The following is a 24,220-nucleotide window of genomic DNA, read 5'->3' on the forward strand; positions in this document are numbered from 1 at the left end:
TTTTTAATTTATTTCTCTGTGTTTCATTTTAAATAGTTTCTGTTGCTATGTATTAAAGTTCACAAATCTTTTCTTCTGCAAAATCTAACCCACTGTTAATCCTTTTAATTGTATTTTTTGTCTCAAAACAACATTTTCATTTGTAGAAGTTCATTTACAGTCTTTTTATTTTTTCCAAGTCATGACTTAACTCATGGAACATATGAAATACAATCATAATAATAGTTGTAATGGCCTTATCTTCTAATTTTAACATCTATGTCGATTTGCGTTTTTCAATTAATTGATATGTCTCTTCAGTACAGTTCACATGTTTGTACTTCTGTGTATGTCTGGTATTTTTAGATTGGATGCTTAACATTTTGAGTTTTACCTTGCTGGGTGCTATATATTTTTGTATTCCCCTAAATGCAAAAATGCCCGTAATTATTTTTGAGCTTTGACCTTATAAGGGATTTCTTAACTCTTAGACTAATTGGGGGTTTGGATAGGTAGGACTGGTAGGAAATAATGGATGAGAAATACCAAAGACTGATTGGTACTATCTATACCTGCCTAGAAAGATTCCAAATGAATTATGTCTATGATATCTATTTCCTTCCTGTCAAAATGTAAATGTGCCTTATTAATGGGTCATTTAACAAACTGTAAGTAACGAATAACTATAATTGGCTGAATATTTTCTTGGAAACGTTAATCCAGATCCGATTATCTGACTCCATCACTTGAGAAGGTAGTAGTTCACACATTTAATATTTCCACCCTAGCATTCTCTTCTCCCCTGAGTAAGATGATGCAATTATGTTTGACTGTCTAGATTATTAAGAAAAATATAGAAAAATGCAAGTATAAGACTATCAAGTACTTTCAAATATCTAAGTAGGTCATAAAGCTGTCTTTTCCTATATCTTAGTGTTTTGTTTATGTTTTTTTGTATTTACACTCCCATCAGTGCCAGACTCCTGCTTGGATATACTCTAAGGCTTGTCAACATTTTACAGAGTTTCTGCCTATAGTGATTTGAATTAAAGAAATTGAACTACTTCATGGTTAAGCCTTTTTCTATATACTAGACCTCCTCCTGATGCAAAAGTAGATCTGCTTTCCAATGGTTATTGAAATGCATTTCATTTGAAACTCAGGGGGAAAACCAAGAAAATTTATGTTCAGCACTTTGAAGATTCAGAGTAATACCAGGGTTTACCTTCTGTTTTGCTTTTTACACTTGCACATACCCATGGGGCAGTGAATATTTATTATCTCACAATGAAAAGACTAATTCTTTTCTAGTTAAGTAATAGCCTATGGTTAGATTTACATGACCTCCGTCTAGTGAAGTAGATAACTTCAGGGGTCAAGGAAAAAATTCACACAAGCCCATTGTAAGTAGTGGGAAAGGGGGCTGTGGGTATATTGTGTGAGGCTGAAGTTCAATTCCTGCTGCAAACATAATAGAAAGGGTATCATTAGTTTATATCCTGTGAACACCTCGTTTTATTTGATTCTAGGAACATCTATTTTTTTTAAGGAACACCTATCTTTATTGTCTTTCTTTGTAAGAGAAAACTATATTTATTTAAAGTAAATAAAATCAGGCTTTAATTAAGAGACTTAAAAAAATTTAGCAATTGCCACATTTAAAAGCATTGAATGTTTAGCATGGCTTTATTTATGCGAGACTGTTTTTCAGGTTCCTCAGTTAATAACTGCAGAATCAATTTTTCGTAGAGTTAGTTCTACCAATAACTCTTCAGTGGTTCCTTCTTATTTGGAGTATTTTTAGAATTTTGGAATGAGTCGTTTTGGAATCAGTCTTCATCACTCAAAGGTCAAAAATCCACGGTAAATTCTGAAGATCTTTGCATCCTGAAGACAAACAAGAGATCTTCCATACTTTTCTAAAAGCAACATCTTCTTTATCTGTTAGAATATCAAGTGATAGCAGTAGTCTGAGGCATTATTTATGCTATTCTTCTTAAGCTCAGTAATCCCCATTTTGTCTTATTTACAGTAATCTTTATATATAATATATGATTATATATTTTTTGTTGCTGTTCAGAAATGTCTGTTCTGATGCAACTTTTAATTCTTTCAGGGGCAGATGGATCATATTTAAAGACTAGTATAGCAACATATTAACTTTCTGTAAAGAACAATATGTCAAAACATTTTATTGACTACGACATAAAATACAATGAGTTAGTAAAACAGTTTTGCACTTCTTTATAAAATAATGTCACGGAAAGGTGTTAACAGTGAAAAGAAGTGTGGGCTTTGAGCATCAGGATCAAGTAATGAGACAAGATGATCATAGAATTCAAACTTGCGAAATTTCAGACCAAGTGAGAATACAGAATCCAAAGGCGGTTGGAAGAAATGGCTCAGAGTAAAGTGTTGGAAGCTTCCATGAAAATGGTAATTGCATCGTGTTGCAGGAAGAGTTTCTTGGAACTACCCACTTTGCATCTCTTCCCAATTGACTCCATGGTCCAGCTGCACTGAATTTTCTCTGATTTCAAAAAGACCTCAGTGAGATTATTAAAGAGTAGTTGAAAATGTGATAAGAAATATAAGCAAGAGGCAATCAATTCTATAGGAATTATTTGGAGGGTCGCATGACTTCTGTGTTTGTTGGAGAGGATGGCAAAATTGTTTATGGAAGCCTGTGTTTATACTGTGTTCTCAAGCTGTTCTTGCATATCTCCCCATGTGCAAGTTCTTTAACACCCTCCACCGTGAAATTATGCACATCTAATGCAAGATACAAAGGAAAGTAGGAATCTGATAAAGACTGACAAAGAATACTTGATATTATGGCCCATTGAATATGAGCAAGAACAATTGTTTTGAAACTTTGAACAGTTTATCTTTTTATGACAATCTTATTTCATTTCCTGCAGCCTTTCATGTTATTGTCCCAGAAAGAGGTAGGGCAAATGGAAAGAAGGATGATGTGGCATAAGAAATAGAAAGACCTAATGGTGGAGGTTAAGGTGAAGCTCTGGTGCAAAAGAGGACAGAGCAGAGCAGGCAATAAAATATGAATATTTTTACTTGTCTCCTTTGCACTGACCATCCTTAGGGCAAGAGAGGAGATAGGCACGTAGCAACACCCAGATAGGTTTGGGAAGATACGAGAAGCTTATGTGTAGTGCCCTATGCCCCCTTTTGTGATGTTATTGAAACTGGAAGCGTTCTAGAGAAGTCCCACATGTGGCATGGCACAGTGGACATTACGGTAAGAGTGGCTAATGGAGCAGTATTGTGGAAGGAGATTCAGATAGATTGCTACATAGCACTGCAGGTTGCTTACAACCTGAAGGTACCTGTGGGGAGTCCAGCAATTAGAGAGGGAGTGACAAAATGCCGACATATCTGAGCACATCTTAAGAGGAGAAAAAAGATGTTAATATGAAGTCCAAATTTTAAGTGTATAGCATTTCTGAAAAGCTATTCTATAGCAGGTAAGATAGAGTTATTACGAAATGACACTTTTCCCCATCAACAAAAAAATGCATTTATATTTGCTTAAAATAAAAGCACGTCCATGAGTGCCTAATGAAGCAGGCAGTACAGTTGACCCTTGAGCAACATGAATTTAAAACTAAATTGGTCTATTTATACGCAGATTATATTTGATAAGCACAGTAGAGTACTCTAAGTATATTTTATCTTCCTTCTGGTTTTCTTAATAACATTTTCTTTTCTCTAGCTTCCTTTATTGTAAGAATATAGTATAGAGTATATATAATGCACAAAATACACATTAATCAACTGTTTATGTTATCGGTAAGGCCTCTGATCAATGGTAGGCTATAGTAGCTAAGCTTTGGGGGAGTCAAAATTATATACATGATTTTTCAACTGCACAAAGGTTCAAGGGTCAGTTGTGTGTATAAGGAATACGGAAGTAAAAATTCAAGGTCAAAGGTCAAAATAAACTTTTGTTTGTTTAGTAGCTTTTTGAAGTAAACAGCAGAAATAAAACTTCGAAATAAAATTTTAAAAATAAAATTGTTAACTTCTATCACAGATTTACTTTCAAAATTAATTTTCCACAAATTAGAATCTATGTGTTCTGTCCTTTTTCTTTTCTGTTTTCTTCTTTTTTTCTCCCCCCGCTCATCCCTTTCCTTTTTTTTTTGGAGAAAACTGGGATAATTTAACCTGTATTTTGTTTCCTTTTATTAATTCTGGAATAGCCCAAGACATATTTCTTCAAGATTACCACCCCTTCATTCAAGCCTTCCTTCTTTTTGGAATTCTAAATTATTCACATATTAGACTAATTTATTCTTAATGTTGCTAAAATTTTCTTTCAGATTTTCCAACTATATGGTTATACATATATATTTATTTAGCTAGAATTTACATTAGGAAGAATAATTTATAGATCATTTAAAGTTAAACTGTCTCAACCAAATGGACACGTCACTTTTAACGTTATAGTAGGCCAGGAGCACACTACAAAAATGCTATAAATTAAGGTCCTAGAGTCAGTATTTTTATTCAGTGTATTATCATATAGGTAAAGGTGTTTCAAAATTTCTGTGGGGGAAAACTTGACAAAAATATGAAAATTGTTGTAGTTAGCAAAAGAAAATCAACCCTTCGGGTTTTTGTTTTGCTAATTCATTGAAGAGGACTGAGATCCCTGGGCACCTGGGTGGCATAGTCAGTTATGCTATTAACTCTTGGTTTCCACTCCTGTCATGATCTCAGGGTAGTTAGATTGAGCCCTGAATTGGGCTCAGAGCTCAGTGAGGAGTCTACTTGTGTTCTGTCTCCCTCTGCCTCTGCGCCTCACCCCTGCACTCTCTCACAAATAAATACATAAATCTTAAAAAAAAAAAAAAAAAACAAGGTGACCAAGATCCCAATGCAGAAATAATGACACAGAACACAGTCCATGATATGGTAAGGTAGATACACACAGTTAAATGAATAAAAATCCAAGCCCAGAATATCAGAAAATATTTGCAAAATAGAGACACAAAGAACTCTTAAAAGTCAACTATAAGAAAACAAGCAACTCAAGTAGAAAATGAATGACAGATCCCAACAAACACGTCAGAAATGAAGATAAAAAAAGTAAGAGATGGCAAATAAACATCTGAAAGGATGCCCAACATTATTTGTCACTAAGGGATTGCAAATTAAAACACTGTGATACTAGTACACACTGATGAAATGGCCACCGTTTTAGAAACTCACAGCACCAATTGCTGACGGGGATGCAAAGCAACAGGCACTCTCATTCATTGCTGGTGGGAATGAAAACCAGTACAGCTGCTTTGATAGACAGTTTGGCAGTTTCTTACAAAACCAAATATAGTCTTACTATATAATCCGATATTTGTGATTATATGTATTTGCTATTTGAAAACACATCCTCATAAATATGTTCACATGAATGTTTATAGTATCTTTATTTATAAACACCAAAAAGTGAATGCAAACAAGATATCCTTCAATAGGTGAGGATACAAACAAACAAACAGTGGTCCATCCTTATAATAGGATGTTATTCAATGACAAAAACAAATGAGCTATCAAGCCATGAAGTGGATTAATCTTCAAGGCCTATTGTTAAGTGAAAGAAGCCAGTCTAAAAAACTACAAACTATGGGGCGCCTGGGTGGCTCAGTCGTTAAGCGTCTGCCTTCAGCTCAGGGCGTGATCCCGGAGTTCTGCGATTGAGCCCCACGTCAGGCTCTTCCACTGGGAGCCTGCTTCTTCCTCTCCCACTCCCCCTACTTGTGTTCCCTCTCTTGCTGGCTGTCTCTCTCTCTGTCAAATAAATAAATAAAATCTTTAAAAAAAATAAAATAAATAAAATAAAATAAAATAAAAATAAAATAAAATAAAAAATAAAAAACTACAAACTGAATGATTCCAATTATATAACATTCTGAAAAAAAAAAAACTATAGAAGCAATGATATACTTGCCAATGGTTTGATTGAGGCATGGGAGGAAATTTGAATAGGTAAAGCACAGGAATTTTTATTTTGGTGGAACTATTCTTTATGATACTATCCCGGTGCATATAACACATTAAACACTTGTTGAAACTCAGAACTTTATAGCACCGAGTAAATCTTAGTGGATGCGAGTTAGGAAAAAAAACACGAATTTGGGGGAATACCCAAACAGAATGAAGAATATGACATAGGAATCCAAATATATTAAAAATACATATAGGAACCTCACTGAGTGAGGTGGGAGAATATGGTATTGGCCTAAGTCACTTTGCAAATGAGTCAAGTCTGTAAGACTAAAAGTAGAAAGAACTCCATACAAGCACTGTGCATTAGTTAATAAAGTTGTTTCCTACAGGGATATGAATTACCAATTCTGTAACCACTATGTAAGGATAGTGGACTTGAATTAAATAAATCAATGACAGATGGTGGAAACTAGTTTTCTTTCCATGGAGTAGGAGGTTACAGATAGGGTAGAAAGCCAGGTTGATCCATAAAGTGTACAAGGAGGTAGAGGGCAACACTTGACTCTTTGAGTACAGGCTGCACATAGTGACTTTGTCCAGAGCATAGTATAAAGAGGAGGAGAAAAAGAAAGAGTAGTTTTACAGTCTCAAAGTCTGACAAACACTGCCTCAAGTTAGTTGATGAAGGTTAACATCAACAGTGTGTCATATTAATAGCCTGTACTCTTTGATATGATGTGACGAGAATGGATTACTTCTGTAATCTTCCTCTTCAAAACACTTTTCCCTGCTCTTATCATGAGAAAATCATGGGATAGGTCCCAACTAAGGGACATTCTACAAATTATTCAACTAGTATTCTTCAAAACAGTCAAGGTCATAAAAAAATTCACAAACTGTCACAATCCTTGAGATGTAATGTGGTGTCTGTGGTGGGATCCTGGAAAGGAGAAAGGATGTTAGAGAAAAACAGGAAATCTGAATAGTGTATGGACTATACTTCATAATAATGTACCAACATCAATTCTTTAGCTATGACAAATACAGAGGAATAACTCAGATGGTGTTAATAGGTAAACGTGAGTGCATAGTGTACAGAAACTCTCTGTACTGTCTTAACTTTTCAGACTTTTTTTTCAAGACTTATTTATTTAATTTTGAGAGAGAGACAGAGACAGAGACAGAGCACATGCAAGCAGGGGGAGGAGAAAAGGGAGAGAGACAAGTAAACTCCACGATGAGCGGGGAGCCTGACACAGGGCTCGATCCCACAATCCTAAGATCATGACCTGAACTGAAATCAAGTGTCAGGTTCTTAACTGACTGAGCCACCCAGGTGTTCTTGTACTATCTTCACTATTTTTTTTTTTAAATCTAAAATTTAACTTGAAAAAAAGTGTGTTTAAAATTTTTTAATTCTAACATTTTATTTTTGGATGGTTTCTGGCTCTCCACATATACAATCATGGCCAAAGAAAGTAAAAAAATAATTTTATTTCATCTTATACAATCTTGCTGCCTTTTATTTTTTTTCTCTCTTATTATCAAGAATGTCTAGTAAACTATTAAATGAAGCTGGGCTTCCCACCATCAGTGAGCTTCCAAATATCACCATTATGTGTTTCTTATTTGGCATATTTTAGATACACATTCATTTGTTCAAATTTTCTCTGTGTGGATAAAAGTAAGAGTTGAAGAAATTTCAGAGGTAGGAACCAATAATAATAGTGACCATTAATGACTCCCTGTCATAATATGTGTAGACATTATCCTAGAACCTTTACCTAGATCTTTCTGAGTCTACAAGATCACATGGCAAGTAACTTTGTAGACATTTAACTCACCAGCAGAGTAGGTCCCAGATAAGTTAAGCGATTTGCTTAATGTCACAAAAAGTGTCTAGCAGAGACAGACAAATCTCTTTTGTCCCTCCAAAATAGCATATACTTCAAACAAGTGATTTAAGGAGAGTTTAAAAATGTACAGACATTTATATGTCAAAAAACAAGATTCAAGAGTTTGAAATTGAAGGCTTTGAAGAGAAACGAGGCTGAGTCTGAAAGATGAAGGAGGAGCTGAGGAGAGGTGCATGGTGAGGTTATATTCGGGGTTCAGTTTGTGTGATGTTACATAGCACAGATCAGAGTAAGAGCTACAGTGTAGTGACAAAACTAAATAGGGTCAGGATCAGAAATGGCACTTTGCTGTTAGGCGTAGCCCACATGCTCTGGCCCTCAGATGCACAGACACTGTAGCAGTAATTACAGTCATGAAGGAAATACCCACCGAGTCAATCATACCTGGCTTCAATATCTGTCTCCACCACCTGAGATCTGTGTGATGTTACACAAACAATTTAATGGTTCTGTTTCAGTTATCTGATTTCTATAAGGTAAAGAACAATGATAGAAACCTCATGGTGTCATTGAGAGGATTAAATAAAGTAATGTGTGTTAAGTACTTAGCAAGGGCAAATAAATCTTCTATAAAGACTGACCAGAGGAGGGAGTAATGAAAGAAATTCAAGGACTTCGGTGGAGAGAGAAAGGGAAATGTTGTTGCTTATGGCACAATATTTTACAATATAGGCTCCACACTGGAATCAACTGGGGACCATTAGATAATATTGATGCCTGGATCCAGTCCCCAGAAGTTTGATATAATTGGTCTTCAGTGCAGACTGTGCTATAGAGAAACACTTCATTCCTTGCAAAGTCAGTTCCAGGTTGTATTTGCGGTCTTCCCCCCTCATTCCTACTTAGCAAGGTGATACCAGATGACTCAGATCTGGCCATTTGGAATCTCATAGTCTTCTGTCACGGGTAGATGCACTGCCCTGTCAGGCCAAGGAGACACTGTGAGATTCACTGAGGCTTTTGAAAGACACTCTAACTTCTGGATTTGAAGCTGAGAGGGGTCCAGCTACGGCACCCACCTTTCTATCATGAAAGAGAGACTAAGAGATGGAGAGAAACTTAGCTCTGAGCACCTTAGTCAGCCATGCCTGAAGCTACTCTAAACCTTGCACTTCTAAGGCGACGGTGTTGGCATGCTCTGTTTTTTGCTTAACATAGTTTGAGTCAGGTTTTCTTTCATTTTTTGAGAGCGAGAGAGAGAGAGAGAGAGACTCACCTGATACATTCCTTTCTTCCCCATACTCAAATTCTCAAGTTCTTTGCCTATAGGTGAGTATGGTCATGATTTCTGGTAATAGTGCTCTCAAATAATTTAGCAAGAAGGCCACTCTGGGTTAAGCATGACATTTAATTAACTAATTAAAATCTAAGAGACATTCTGTCATGGCTGCTAGTCCTAGACAGAGCCCTGGGTAATGAGGCCACTCCAATACGTCTCAGACTCTCACCTTCTGGGTTATACTGGAAGAACCAGGTTTCCAAATCTGAAGTGGGAACTGCAGTGAAACTTACATCTCACATGAGAAACGTATCTTCAACAGCAGTAGGCTCTTTGAGTGGTTCTGAAACATTCAGTTTCTATTTGATCTTTAGCCACAAGTAGTCAGAAAATAGCTTGGATTACGCTACTCAGCAAATTCACTCAAGGGCAAGGATTCACACCGTGAGTTTTTTTCAGGTCTGATGACTAAATCTCCCACTTCATTTATTAAGGGGCACGCTGTTCTCTGGGAGCAGCACAGAATAGAAAAGACACATTTTGTAGAAAGAGGTTGGGTGATGAGTGTACATCGCTTTCTCCAATGCTGCATTTTGTCACATCAGCCCAGGATAAGAGCAGCAGCCAACTAAAGATCTTCTCGATGTTGTATTGTAAAAGATAAGGAAAGAACACCATTGGATGGTTAGCAAGCAGAAGAATGATGTCAGCTCCTTCTGTGAATACTTATGGAATGGAATGACAGCCCTGCCCTCCTCCAGCTTCACAGGTAAGTCGGATTCTCATTTTGGGAAGAAATTATAGATTTTGTTGGAAAACTTAGCCACTAGAGGGTTCCTCTGCTCAGTCAGCGCTTATAATGTTGAAGGATTTGCACACAGAAAAAAAGGAAGGGGGGTAGGGGGGAGAGAGAGGGCTGAGAGAGAAACATTTACAGCTTTGAAAAAATGAATAAAAGAGAAAAATGGGAATTAGAAGGTAGTGGGACTGCTTTAGTTCATTAATATCTGCCTGTATTCTGCTACAGGCTGTTGGCTGAGCACCTTAAATGAAATTGCTCCTCTTTGAAGGAGAAGGAAATGATTTTGCTATAAAATACACAATGGCATATTGATAATTATTGGTTCTTACTGGTTAGTCTATTAACATCAGAGTGGAAGATTAAGGTAGTTGGTTGTAGTCCTTCTCCCTTCCACTCCGCCCTCGTGGAAATCCTGATAGCTAAACTGAAAAAAGGGTGAGATTTTGTAATTTATAAGAAATATCTATTTGGTCATTCAGATAATGAAAATATATTTCTCTTTCACAGCTCCCAAAACCCTTGGAATTCCTAAGTGAGGAGAACCTTAAAGGTGTCTTTGTTTGCTATGGAGTGACTTGGACCCCACCCAAGGATGGGGAGTTGTCGCCAGGAGAACCAACCCTGTGATTAAGGGGTTGGGACTTTCAATTCCACCCATGACTTCCAGAGAAGGAAGAGGGGCCAGAGGTTGAATCTGTCACCAAGGACCAATAGTTACATCAATCATATCTATGTAACAAAGCTCTCATAAAAACCCAAAAGGATGGTTTGATGAATATGTGGAAATCTGGGGAGAGTGATGTGCTTAGAGAGAGCATGGAAGCTTCTGGTCTTTTCTCCATGCCTTTCCCTATGAGCCTCTTCCATCTGACTGTTCCTGAGTTACATACTTTTATAATAAACCAGTGATCTAGTAAGTAAAATGTATCTCTGACTTCTGTGAGCTGCTCTACCAAATGTATTGAACCTGAGGAAGGGGTCGTGGGAATGAACCTCTGATTTATATCCAGTCCGTTGGATGAACAGGTAGCAACATGGGAAAAATGCTTTTGACTTGAGATGTTAGACTTAGATACAATTAATTCAGAAAATTTATAAGCTTCTGCCATAGGATGAACTCGGCCCAAATAACACCCTTACTAAATGTTTGGGTGTTTATAAATGTGACTCTAAAAGAAGGTTCTGTCTTCCTTGGTTTGGAAGTGGCCATGGATGTCCATTAAATGAGGTCAGATCTTGATCATTTTCTACTTTCACTTAGAAACTTGAGGGGTCCAGATCGTTAGTAAAAATATATCCTATAAGTGAAGTCTTTCTCAGCATTGTGTGTCTAAAGCATTTTGGCCCATTTTTAGTTTTGCTGACAGTGGGAGTATATTTTCAGGCTAGCTGAGATAGTGGGTCAGATTGTAATAATTGTCCCTGCATGGACACACTCATTAAGCTGGTGAAGATTTTATGGTTGCTGTTTTTGTGCTTTTGTTCATATTGTTTTTCTTCCCCAGTTGGTGAGGTCTTGAAGTCTTTTTCATGTGTTTACATTCAATCAATCTTTTAAGACTGTTAGAATCTTAAAACATCTTCAAAGTCTTCAGTCCTCCCAGATGAATGATTCTTCTGAACTAAAAAACTCTTTAATCTATGCCTTCATTTGGCCCTTGGTCATGTGAATATGATCTTAAAATTTATTATCTTCATTTATTATTATTATTATTATTATTACTATTATATAAACTACTGTTAACTATTATTTATGGAGATTTTTGCTGCCTATATAGAAAGTGGAGAGCTGAGATTTAAAACCATGTCTGCTTGACTTTCGTACATTAAATCATTCATCCATTAATTCACATGAATTCCAAAGCATGGAAGACTTCATACTTTTCAAAGAACTCCACTTTGGCTGTGATTGGTCCTGCATCTGACTCCATTAAACAGACCTCACATTGAGTTATATGTTTGCTTCTCTGGCCCTCTTCTGCATAGAAAAGGAGGAATCCTTGAGGCAGAGACTTGTTTTTTTCATCTTTGTATTTCCAGCATCTAATATAGCACAGGAGACATCTTAGGCAATTGTTCTTTCTTTCCTCCCTTCATTCGTCAGGTCAGTCATTCATTATATTTCAAAACCACATTGAAGCCCTACTCTGTCCCAGGGACTCTAATTTCTAGGGATACAAAAATGAATCTGCCATTATCTTTGCCTCCCAAAAAGTCATTGGCCAACTGTGGGTCATTTACATGTAAACAAACAGTAAAAAATGACATTGTTATGATAGAATACACTGATACACTCATAGAATACACTGATAGAAATGCCCAGGGTATGCGGCACCTGGGTGGCTCAGTTGGTTGGGTGGCTGACTCTTGATTTCAGCTCAGGTCATGATCTTGGGCCTGGGATTGAGCCCTAAGTGGAGGCCTGCATCTGGCTTCATGCTCAGCAGGGAGTCTGCTTCAGGAATCTCTCTCTTTCCCTCTGTTCCTTCTCCCCCCCCCCCATCCCCACTGCTCATGCACATGCTCTTGCTCTTTCCTTCTCTAAAATAAATAAATACATCTTTTAAAAAACTAAATGCCCAGGCTGGGCTTTTCAGAGGTTGAGTTTCAATTCCCTATTACCTTTCCAAGGCTCAAAGTATAATACTTCTTTTAACACGAAATCAAGAATTACAACAAACACTAGTTTGTTTTACACACTTTCACATGTGGGGCCCCTGGGTGGCTCAGTCAGTTAAGCGTCTGCCCTGAGCTCAGGCCATGATCCCAGGACCCCGGGGATGGAATCTTGCATCAGGCTCCCTGCTTAGCAGGAAGTCTGCTTCTCCCTCTCCCTCAGCCTGCCGCTCCCCCTTCTTGTGCTCTCTCTCTATGTCAAATAAATAAATAAAATCTTTAAATAAATAAATAAATAAATAAATAAATAAATAAATGCTTTCACATGAAACACATAAAAATCCAATGAAATATAATTTTACTACCTGCAAATATTTTTTAAAAGATTTTATTTATCTGAGAGAGAGAGAAAGCGAGAGCAAGTTCCAGCAGGAAGAGGGGAAGAGGGAGAGGGAGAAGCAGACTCCCCACTGAGCAGGGAGCCCAATGTCCTGCTCCATCCCAGGACCCTGGGATCATGACCTGAGCTGAAGGCAGACGCCCAACTACTGAGCCACCCAGGTGCCCCTACTACTTGCAAATATTAAGAAGATTTCTAAACTATTCATAGGATACTGTAAGTCTGTGCATAGGTGTTGAGCCCACCTGAAATAGAACTGTGTAGTAGGCATGGGTATCCATCCATGTATGTCCATAAGTGAGAGATGTATGAGAAAACCCAAAACATTAGCCAAGGAAATATACACAGAGGAATCTGAGTATTTGCTGTGCAAGAATTGTTCTGAGTATGGGATCGTGTGGGAGTCAATAGTTTGGAAAAATAATAGTATCTTCCCCTTGTCAAGCTCTTAGGATTAGTGAGAATGTGTATTCTCCATAAGAATGAGCTTATAGAGCTACAAGACACAATAGGTATGTTGTGGGAGGGCTCAGTTTGGAGGAAGGAAAGGGATGTGAGACAGCTGAGAGAACAGTCTTGGTTTGACACATTCCCTCTAATGTTTATTTATTCTCTCTGGGTCATTTTCTTACTCTTGATTTAAGACTCATTTGAATTGCAGTTGACTTAGATTATGCTGATGGGAGGAATTGGGAATGAGACCCCAGCTGCTTTATTAAGTGTCAGTGAAGTATTTGACCCCCTAACTTACTGCTCTTACTCGATATGACAAAACATTCTGTTCTTACCCAAAATTGATATATATGTACTTATTTCTTATATTTTAAAGAGATAAAATTATAAAATAAAGTGAATACTGAAGAAAGTATTGTTAATTGTTTGACGTGTGGGACTATGGACATGGACTGTCCTGCCTATTTGGGTTAATGGCAAATTGCTAAAGGACATTTGAAGATCATTCAGAGCCTCAGGTGGGAGAGATTATTATCAATCATAATTGTACTGAAGGCTGGTAAAGTAATGCTTTGAATATAATTATACAACGGAGACAATGTCCATCACCCCTTTCTAAATGCCATTTTGCTTTCAGAATCTGATGATGTTCTTTATATAATCTAAAATATCTTATGGGTAAGAGTCACTACATTAAAAGTATTTCTATGTTCCAAATATATGGCAATATTATGGCAGCGAGAAATTCAATCAGAATGAAATGAAGGAGTGCCGAATTGTGCTGAATGTGGATCACTGTAGATTTATAGAAATGTTACAAACCAGATCCCTCTCTGTGAAGGGTTTGCATAAAACTCCTTTCCTATGGAACAGAGACCAAGAATATTAACAAATAAAGTAAGTAAAGAGTTAAATCCACGCTACCTCAATCTTCCCACTAAATTGATTTTATTTATATCAACTCAGCCTGGCTAGCTTATTTCTTGATTTTTTTTTTCTTTTAAAGAACCATGTGTCAAGGAGAGAATTACCTGACTCTACTCAGATCAAATTTCTTTATTTCATAGGAAATAATGCCATTAGGAAGCAGGTGCCACAATGTTTTATTCTGTTTTATAACATTAAGAATTTCTCTCTTACTCCTCAAAGAAACATTCTGAGCTTTTGGGTTAACAGTGGTGCACACAGAAGACATGAATTGGGAATAACAAGGCTGAAATTAGTTATTTTTAAAGGGCATCTTTCCAAATTGGACTTGATATGAGCTTTATTAACTGGTATGATAGCTGGCTGAGTGTGGCAAATCAAGAAAAATGACAAAAGGCTAGGTAGCTGGTCTTGTTTTACATCTTCATTAATGATCGAAAAGGAGCAAACAGCACATTAAATTTGGATGATATTAATTCAATAGCTTTTGAAAGCCCTAGTGAAGTCAGGGAAAGAATTTTTTTAAAGGCCTGTAAAACTTTAAATTAATGAAAAAAGATCGAAATAAGAGAAAGGAGACTTCCCAGAGCTTGAGAACAGGTAATGCTCAGAACCAATACTTAATGAAAAGGGTATATTGTTAATGAGAACTATTGAATAATACCTCAGATTTATAATGGGAAAAAATTAATGGAATTTGCAATATGACCCAAGGGTGAAAAGATAAAGATAAATTAGCATATTATATCTAATACATGAATTTAAGAATGTGGGCATTTATACAGAACGAAGATATCACCTGCAAATATTCTTCCACAGTTCAATCACAACAAATGAAAGCCAGAAGAATCTTTGCCTATGTCAGTCATCCATAACACCTATGCTTAAATTCTTTGTTTACTTCCAATAGGAACCAGAATCATATCCAGGTCCCCCTCTGATTTATAAGCCAAGGACTCAAGTTGTCATTCTATCTATTGGGAATGTAGCCAGGAATAAAACAGACCAAATCCTGCCCCTACTGAACCTACATTCAAGTGGAAGGAGATATAAACAATTTGGGTGGGGGGACTAAAGAATTTAAAGAATAAAATTAATAAATGACAAAATAAACATATATTTTGGAAAGTGTTGAAAATGCTATGTTAATTGCATTTGTGTTAAACCTTATTGATAGAAGGGTTAAAATAACAAATGTAGCATCCATTTCATTTGTCTGTGCAAAAAATCACCCCCAATTTAGTGGTTTAAAACAATATCAGTCATCTATTGCTATTATCCTGCATTTTCTGGGGGATTGACGAGGCTCAGGTGGGCAATACTTTCTTGGGTTCTTTTCACTGTTTTAGTCAAATGGCGGCCGGGGCTGGAAGAATTTCTAAAGCTTCTGTGCTGTGCTGTCTGGTACCTGGCCTGGGAAGATCCAAACAGCTGGGAGCTATAATAGCTGCAGCTCCTTGAGCCTCTCTATCTGTCCTAGGTGGTCTATCCTTGTGATTTAGCAGCATGTGGCTTCAGAATAGTCCTGAGCTCCAAAGACAGGTGGCTTGGGAGCAAGAGAGAAAACCAGGTGGGAACCATATTGCCTTTATAACCTAGTCCAGGATCACTCAGTGTCACTTTTACCACAATTTAGTGGTTGTGAAATTTATAAAGGTCCACCAGGTTCAAGGAGAGGAAGCATAGACACTATCTTCCGTTGGGAGGAGTATCAACATGTTATAAAAAGTATACACGGGACAACATATATACCGCTGTGGTAGTCTTTGGGAAATACAATCTGTTCTGTCAAATAATGATTGATACTCTATTTTGTACAAAGCAAGTTGATGAGTTTTCTGGTGAATAAATTCTAAGAGATTGCAGGTCAGTAAGGAGAAATAATATCAAATTACAGTAAAAGTTTATACATGTTACATAACAGTATAAGATTATGAAAGAGCTGACATAAGATGTATGATTTTGTATGATATAATTTCATAGACAGAATAGATTCTATAAGTTTTGAGGAAAGAGATCACTGTGGAACATTCTAAGAAATTTCATATTGAAAAAGGACTTTGATCCTCTAGACTGTACTGTAGGCTGAGAAGGGACAAGGTATTCCCAGGCTAGAAGAAGAATGAATAAAGCCTAGGAGATGAGAACATTCTTAAGAAGTCTGATTTGAGAACTGAAAAGACAGGAGAATTTCCTCAAGAGAGTGATTTTAATAATAACAACAACAAAAAGCCAGACAAACTAGAAAGACAACAAGGACATAAACACCTATAGTATGATCTGTATTGTCTTAGAGAATCAAGGGATAAGAAAATAGAAAATTAAGATCTTGGTGCTCCTTGAGTTGTGAGCTTTTAGGAAATCAGCCACGATATGGTAGTAGAATATTCGCCTATTAACACTTGACTCTTTATGACTAGGTAAAAGGAAGACACGATGACAGTTTGTTAAGAAAGTAAAGTATGGAATATCTGTGTGCCCTGAGCAAAAGTCAAGTGGTAGCTCTGTGGATTTTAATGACCTTGTTTCAGAAGTCACTCAAGGTCACTCAGAAGTCACTCAGCAGTCACTTCTGTCACATCCTTTCGATTAAGGCATTTACAAAGATCAGTCTAGGTTCTAGGAGATAAGGCTCCTCATAATGCTTCTTAATTTTATATGAGGAAAGAAGAACTAGAATGAACTCAGTTGTTGCTGGACCTAGATGGTCTATTTGCTGGCCAGGAGACCATTGCAGGTAGAGTCCATGTTCTATTAATCTTCATAACCTCAGTTCTTGGTATAAAGTATGTATTTACTGAGTGAGAGAAAGCAGTATCCCGCCATGGATAATGACTGATTTATGGTTGCTTTTTTTTTTTTTTTTTTAGACGTTTTAATTTAAATTCTACTTAGTCAACATACAGTATAATATTAGCTTTGGTGTACAATATAGCAATCTAACACTTCCATACAACACCTGGTGCTCATCACCACAAATTCCCTATTTTTTTTTTTAAATTTTATTTATTTATTTGACAGAGAGAGAGACAGCCAGCGAGAGAGGGAACACAAGCAGGGGGAGTGGGAGAGGAAGAAGCAGGCTCCCAGCGGAGGAGCCTGATGTGGGGCTCGATCCCACAACGCCGGGATCACGTCCTGAGCCGAAGGCAGACGCTTAACGACTGAGCCACCCAGGAGCCACCACAAATTCCCTATTTAATCCCCTTCACCTATTTCACTCACCCCCATCCCCCTCCCCTGTGGTAACTATCAGTTTGTTCTCTGTAGTTAAGAGTGTGTTTCTTGGTTTGCCTTTCTCTCTCTCTTTTTCCCCCTTTGATTGTTTTGTTTCTTAAAATCTACATATGAGTGAATTCATATGGTATTTGTTTTTCTCTGCCTGACTTATTTTGCTTAGCATGCTACTGTCTAGCTCCACCCATGTCATTGCAAATGGCAAGGTTTCATTCTTTCTTACGGCTGAATAAGATTCCATTATATATATATTCCATTATGTATATACTCCATTATATATATAATGTCTGTATATTCCATTTTATATATATAAATATATATATATGTATACACACACAAATATACACTTAGCCTATTTCCATAATTTGTTTATTGTAAATAATGCTGCTATAAACAATGTGGTGCATGTATTCCTTTGAATTAATTGTTGGGTATATACCCAGTAGTATGATTGCTAGATTGTTGGGAGTCCTATTTTTAACTTTTAACTTTTTTCAACTCTATACTGTTTTTAAGAGTGGCTGCATTAGTTTGTATTCCCACCAACAGTGCAAGAGAATTCTCCTTTCTCCATATCCTTGCTAACACCTTTTACGTCTTGTGTTTTGATTTTAGCCATTCTGACAGGTGTGAGATGATATCTCATTGTAGTTTCGATTTGTATTTGCCTAATGATCAGTGATGTTGAACATCTTTTCATGTGTCTGTTGGCCATCTGTATGTCTTCTTTGGAAAAATGTCTATGCTTGTCTTCCAGCCATTTTTTAATTGGATTATTCACTTTTTGGGTGTTGAATTTTATAAGTTGTTTATATCTATCTATCTATCTATCTAAAGATTTAAAGATTTATTTATTTATTTTAGAGGGAGAGAGTGCAAGTGGTGGGAGGGGCAGAGGGAGAGAATCTTGAAGCAGACCCCCTGTTGAGTGGGGTGCAGGCACAGGGCTCTATCTCACCATGACCCATGAAATCATGATCTGAGCTGAAACCAGCTCAACGAACTGAGTCACCCAGGCACTCCATATAAGTTCTTTATATATTTTTGATACTAACCCTTTATCAAATATGTCATTTGCAAATATCTTCCATTCTGCAGGTTGCCTTTTAGTTTTGTTGATCGTTTCCTTCACTGTCCAGAAGCTTTTTATTTTGATGAAGTCCCAATAGTTTATTTTTGCTTTTGTTTTGCTTGCCTCAGGAGGCATATCTAGAAAGAACGTGCTACAGCTGATGTCAAAGAGCCTACTACCTGTGTTCTCCTCCAGGATTTTTATGGTTTCGGGTCTCACATTTAGGTCTTTAATTTATTAAATTTTGAATTTATTTATTTCAAATTTATTTTTTTTGTGTATAGTGTAAGAAAGTAGTCCAATTTCATTCTTTTGCATGTTGCTGTCCAATTTTCCCAATACAATTTGTGGAAGAGCCTGTTTTTTGCCCATTGGATATTCTTTCCTGCTTTTTTGAAGATTAATTGACCAGGTAGTTGTGGTCCCTTCTGGGTTTTGTATTCAGTTCCATTGACCTCTGTGTCTATTTTTGTGTCAGTACCATACTGTTTTGATCACTACAGGCTTATAATATAACTTGAAGTCCAGAATTGTGATGCTTCCAGCTTAGCTTTTCTTTAACAAAGTTGCTTTGGCTATTTGAGGTCCTCTGTGGTTCCATACAGATTTTAGGATTGTTTGCTCTAGCTCTGTGAAAAATGCTGTTGGTATTTTGATAGGGATTGTATTAAATGCATAGATTGCTTTGGGTAGTATAGACATTTTAACAATATCTGTTTTTCCAATCCATGAGCATGGGATATCTTTCCATTTTTTTGTGTCATCTTCAACTTTTTTCATTGGTGTTTCATAGTTTTCAGAGTACAGTTCTTTCACTTCTTTGGTTAGGTGTATTCCGAGGTATCTTATTGTCTTTAGTGCAATTGTAAATGGGATTGATTCTTTAATTTCTCTTTCTGATGCTTCATTACTGGTATACAGAAATGCAACAGATTTCTGTACATTGATTTTGTATCCTGAACTTTACTGAATTCATGTATCACTTCTAGCACGGTTTTTTTGTTGTTGTTGTTTGTTTGTTTTGTTTTTGGTGGAGTCTTTCAGGGTCTCTATATAGAGTACCATGTCATCTGTAAATTGTGAAAATTTGATTTCTTCCTTGCCAGTTTGGATTTTTTTATTTCTTTTTGTTTTATGATTGCTGTGGCTAAGACTTCCAGTACTGTGTTAAATAACAAGGTGAGAGTGGACATCCCTGTCTTGTTTCTGACTATAGGGGAAAAGCTCTCAGTTTTTTCCCATTGGGGATGATATTAACTGTGGGTTTTTCAAATATGGGCTTTATTATATTGAGATATGTTCCCTCTAAACCTACTTTGTTGAGGATTTTTATCATGAATGGATGTTGTACTTTGTCAAACGATTTTTCTGCATCTACTGAAATGATTATATGGTTCTTAACAGATATATTCATCCTAAAACATCAGAATACACATTATTTTCAAGTGCACATGGAACAGTCTCCTGAATAGATTACACATTATATCACAAAACAGGCCTCAACAAATACAAAATGATTGAAATCATACCATGCAACTTTTCTGAACACAACATGATGAAACAAAGTCAATCACAAGATACAAGGTGGAAAGACCACAAATACATGGAAGTTAAACAAGATGCCAGTAAACAATGAATGGATCAACCAGGAAATCAAAAAAGAAATTAAAAAATACATGGAAAGAAATGAAAATGAAAACACAATCATTCAAAACCTTTGGGATGCAGCAAAAGTGGCCCTAAGAAGGAAGTATGTAACAATACTTCCTTCCTTAAGAAGCAAGAGAAATCTGAAATAAACCACTTAACCTTATACCTAAAGGAGCTAGAAAAAGAGCAACAAATGAAGCCTAAAGCCAGCAGAAGGGAGGAAGCAATAAAGATTAGAGAAGAAAGAAATGATATAGAAACTAAAACAAACAAAAAAAGTACAGATCAATGAAACCAGGAGATGGCTGTTTGAAAAAATTAATAAAATTGATAAACCTCTAGCTGACTTATTAAAAAGAGAAAAGACTCAAATAAATAAAATCACAAATGAGAGAGGAAGATTAATAATCAACACCACAGGAACACAAACGATTATAAAAGAATATTATGAAAACTATATGCCAACAAATTGGACAACCATTTCTTCCTGGAAGAAATGGATGGATTCCTATAAACATATAAACTACAAAACTGAAATAGGAAGAAATGGAAACTTTGAACAGACTGATAACCAACAAAGAAATTGAATCAATAATCAAAAAATTCCAAACAAACAAATATCCAGGGCCAGATGGCTTCACAAGTAAATTTTACCAAACATTTAAAGAATAGTTAACACCTATGCTTCTCAAACTATTCCAAAAAAAAAAAAAAAATAGAAAAGGAAGGAAAACTTCCAAAGCCATTTTATGAGGCCAGCATTAAGCTGATACCAAAACCAGATAAAGACTCCTCTAAAAAAAAGTACACAGGCCAATATCCCTGATGAACATGGATGCAAAAATTCTCAAAACAATACTAGCAAACCAAATCCAGCAATACATTAAAAAATCATTCACCACTATCAAGTGGGATTTATTCCTGTGTTGCAGGAGTGGTTCAATATTTGCAAAACAGTCAGTGTGATGCACTGCATTAATAAAAAAAGGAGTAAGAACCACATGATTTACGGTTTCTTAAATCAGGCCTAAGACCCCCATAACTGACCTTCTCATTTAAAATCATAGGTTTAGCCACCTATATGCCCAAATATGGACAACTCCATTGATCATATTCTCTACCCAAGATACAAATGATGTGTTCCATTCTGTAGTATCTGTTGATTAGTTAGTTTCATTAAATATGCATATTTTTTTCCCCTTGAGCTTGTCCTTTTGCATGCATAGAGAGGAGTTAGAACTTTTTTTGTGGCATTTTGCAAAAAAAAAAACAAAACAAAACCCTGTTTTTAGTTAGGAACAATGTAGAAAAGTCTCTCTTAACTTAAACTCAGGACATCTGTGATTCTGTCTTCATAAAGCAGTTGAGAGTTCAATTCCTCATATTTTTATATTGTAGGTTTTTTTTTTAAGATTTTATTTTTATTTATTTGACAGAGATAGAGACACCCAGTGAGAGAGGGAACACAAGCAGGGGGAGTGGGAGAGGAAGAAGCAGGCTCATAGCAGAGGAGCCTGATGTGGGGCTCGATCCCATAACGCCGGGATCACGCCCTGAGCCGAAGGCAGAAGTTTAACCGCTGTGCCACCCAGGCGCCCCTGTACGTTGTTTTTTAATTGTACAATATTTCATCTTCATATCCTATTCTTAGGTATTTTGCTTAAAGTGACCTGTGTCCAGTAGTTCTTAGCAGTATCTCAATAAATTTTCCAGACTTTGGACCATTGCCCCAAATATTGACAGTGTGTCTGAATGGAGCAAGAAGGTAAACACAATACAGCAGATCATCCTTAGAAAGCCACTCCCCTCCTCCCACACGCTCACCTCGAACCACTGTTGATGGAGCATGACTCCTTCATTTCATTCTTGAATTTTGAATCAATAGCAGTGATTCACTTCATAAGAACACAATTTAGCTGTGCTGGTACTTCCATTCTTCCCTACAAGTTCTGCCAGGCCATACTGTGTTATATACAAACACAGAGTCTAGTGTTTACTCTGAGAAGAATGAAGACTGGCTACCAAGAGTGAACACAACTCTCTGAAAACCTGTTATTGATCTTCCTCCTCCTTCTCCATATATAATGATTCCCTTGGAATAATCTTTATCACATATGCTAGCTTTCCGAACCCTAAAGCAAGCAGTAAGGCTCACTTAAATGCCACTGCTTCCAGGAAGTCTTCCTTAAAGTGATCTAACAAGCCCTTCAATGTTCGTAGTGATCTGTTTATATTTTTGCTTTTTAAAATTATTCATTGAACAAGAATTTATTAAGCACCTAATATAAAGACATAGTGCTAACTAACGGGTGTATAAAAATCAGTAAAGAAAACAGATACAGATTCTGTCTTATAAATTTAATTGGTGTTTTAAGGGAAGCAAGTATGGATCATGTAATAATAAAAGTGTGTGTTTCTGTGTGTCTGTATGTGGGCATGTGGTGATGAGGGGGTGGTTATAAAAAGTACTCCAAAAAAGGCTCTTAACGGAGGTGACATTTAAGCTGAGACATGAAGGAGTTTATGATGTGAGGGATATCACCATGGCTGGGGGCGGGAGAATGGAGCTAGATGAGGCTGAAGGAAGAGCATCAGCTAAAGCTCTAGAGAATAAAGAGCTTAGCACGTTCAAGACCCTGAAATCCAGTTTATTTGGAGAAGCAGCAGGTGAGGCTTAGTTAAGAGCCAGATGTGGCACAGAATTTAATTTTAACTCAAAAATGTTATAAAAAGCCATTGCAAAACCTTAAGGGATTTCATGCAATTTCATAACAAATATCTTTTACCTTTTGAAGCTTGCATGGTTTTCAGTAGATTATTTACCTTAGTTTCTTTTTCTAAGTTGTAAGCTGCTTTTGTCCTCAGGCCTGATGGCTACCCACCAGTGTCTTTTCTATGGTACCTGACACAAAGTAGATGTTTATCAAACAGTTGTTGAATTGACTTGAAAAAAAAATGAATTTAACTACTTACTTTCCCAGGCTCATCAATTGCTTGATTATATATTAGTTATCCAAATTCTATATACTACACACCAAATCCTCCCAGAACTTTGTGGCTAAGTAAATAATAATCACTAATTATCATGCACGTGTCTCACAGTGTTTATAGGTCAGGATTTGGGGAGCAGCTTGGTTGGGAAGTTCTACCATAGAGTCTTTCGTGAGCGTGCAGTTCACTGGGCTGCAATGATCTGAAGGCTTGATTGGGTTGGAGCATCCCACTTGTGAGATGGTTCACTTGCATGGCTGAAAAATCGGTTCTGGTTGTCTACAAAAGTCTCAATTCCTTTCCACATGGACCTTGGGGCTGCTTAAGTGCTCTCATGTCATGTGGCTGGCTTCCCTAAAGGAGCGATTTTAGAGATCAAGGTCAAAGCTGCTGTACTTTTTATGATATAGCCCTAATTCAGTGTTAGTGGACAATCACAAGAGCATGGATGCTAAGAAGAAAGGCTCATTGGGAGCCGTCTTGGAGGTTAGCTGCCACAGGCTGTAAGTACTTAATACCAGATGTGTTCACCACAGATTGGTGAGGAGTCTTCATACCTTGTTTTCTCTTGGCTAAGTCTCATGTTCTCCAGCTGGGCTGCAGGTGAAACTGACTTCTCTGTTGCAAAGATAATCTGGAGATTCTAATCCAGATGTTCTAGTCTATGCAGAAACCCACTCTGGCTGCCGAAAGAATCCATGTCTCTTCTGCTCTCAGCTCCATTTCTTTTTTGCCACCATGGGAACCAGATGGTAAACCTCTCAGGAGTACTGGTGGCTTTTAAAGCCTATCTACAAGATTACATGAGACAGCATGTCTTTAATTTGCTATTTAGCTGAAGAGTAATATGTTTCTCTATTTGGAAAATGGTTTTGTCAAGGTACCGGAACAAGAGATAGGAAATTAGGATTTCTAGGATCAATTTCCTAACTGACTTATATGCTGCTGTGTAGCCTTCAGCAAAGCACCTGATGTGTTTATGTGTAAA

Source organism: Ursus americanus, chromosome 26 (genome assembly GCF_024610735.1).
Source record: "Ursus americanus isolate L20-20 chromosome 26, mUrsAme1.1.p, whole genome shotgun sequence".
Taxonomy (NCBI): domain Eukaryota; kingdom Metazoa; phylum Chordata; class Mammalia; order Carnivora; family Ursidae; genus Ursus; species Ursus americanus.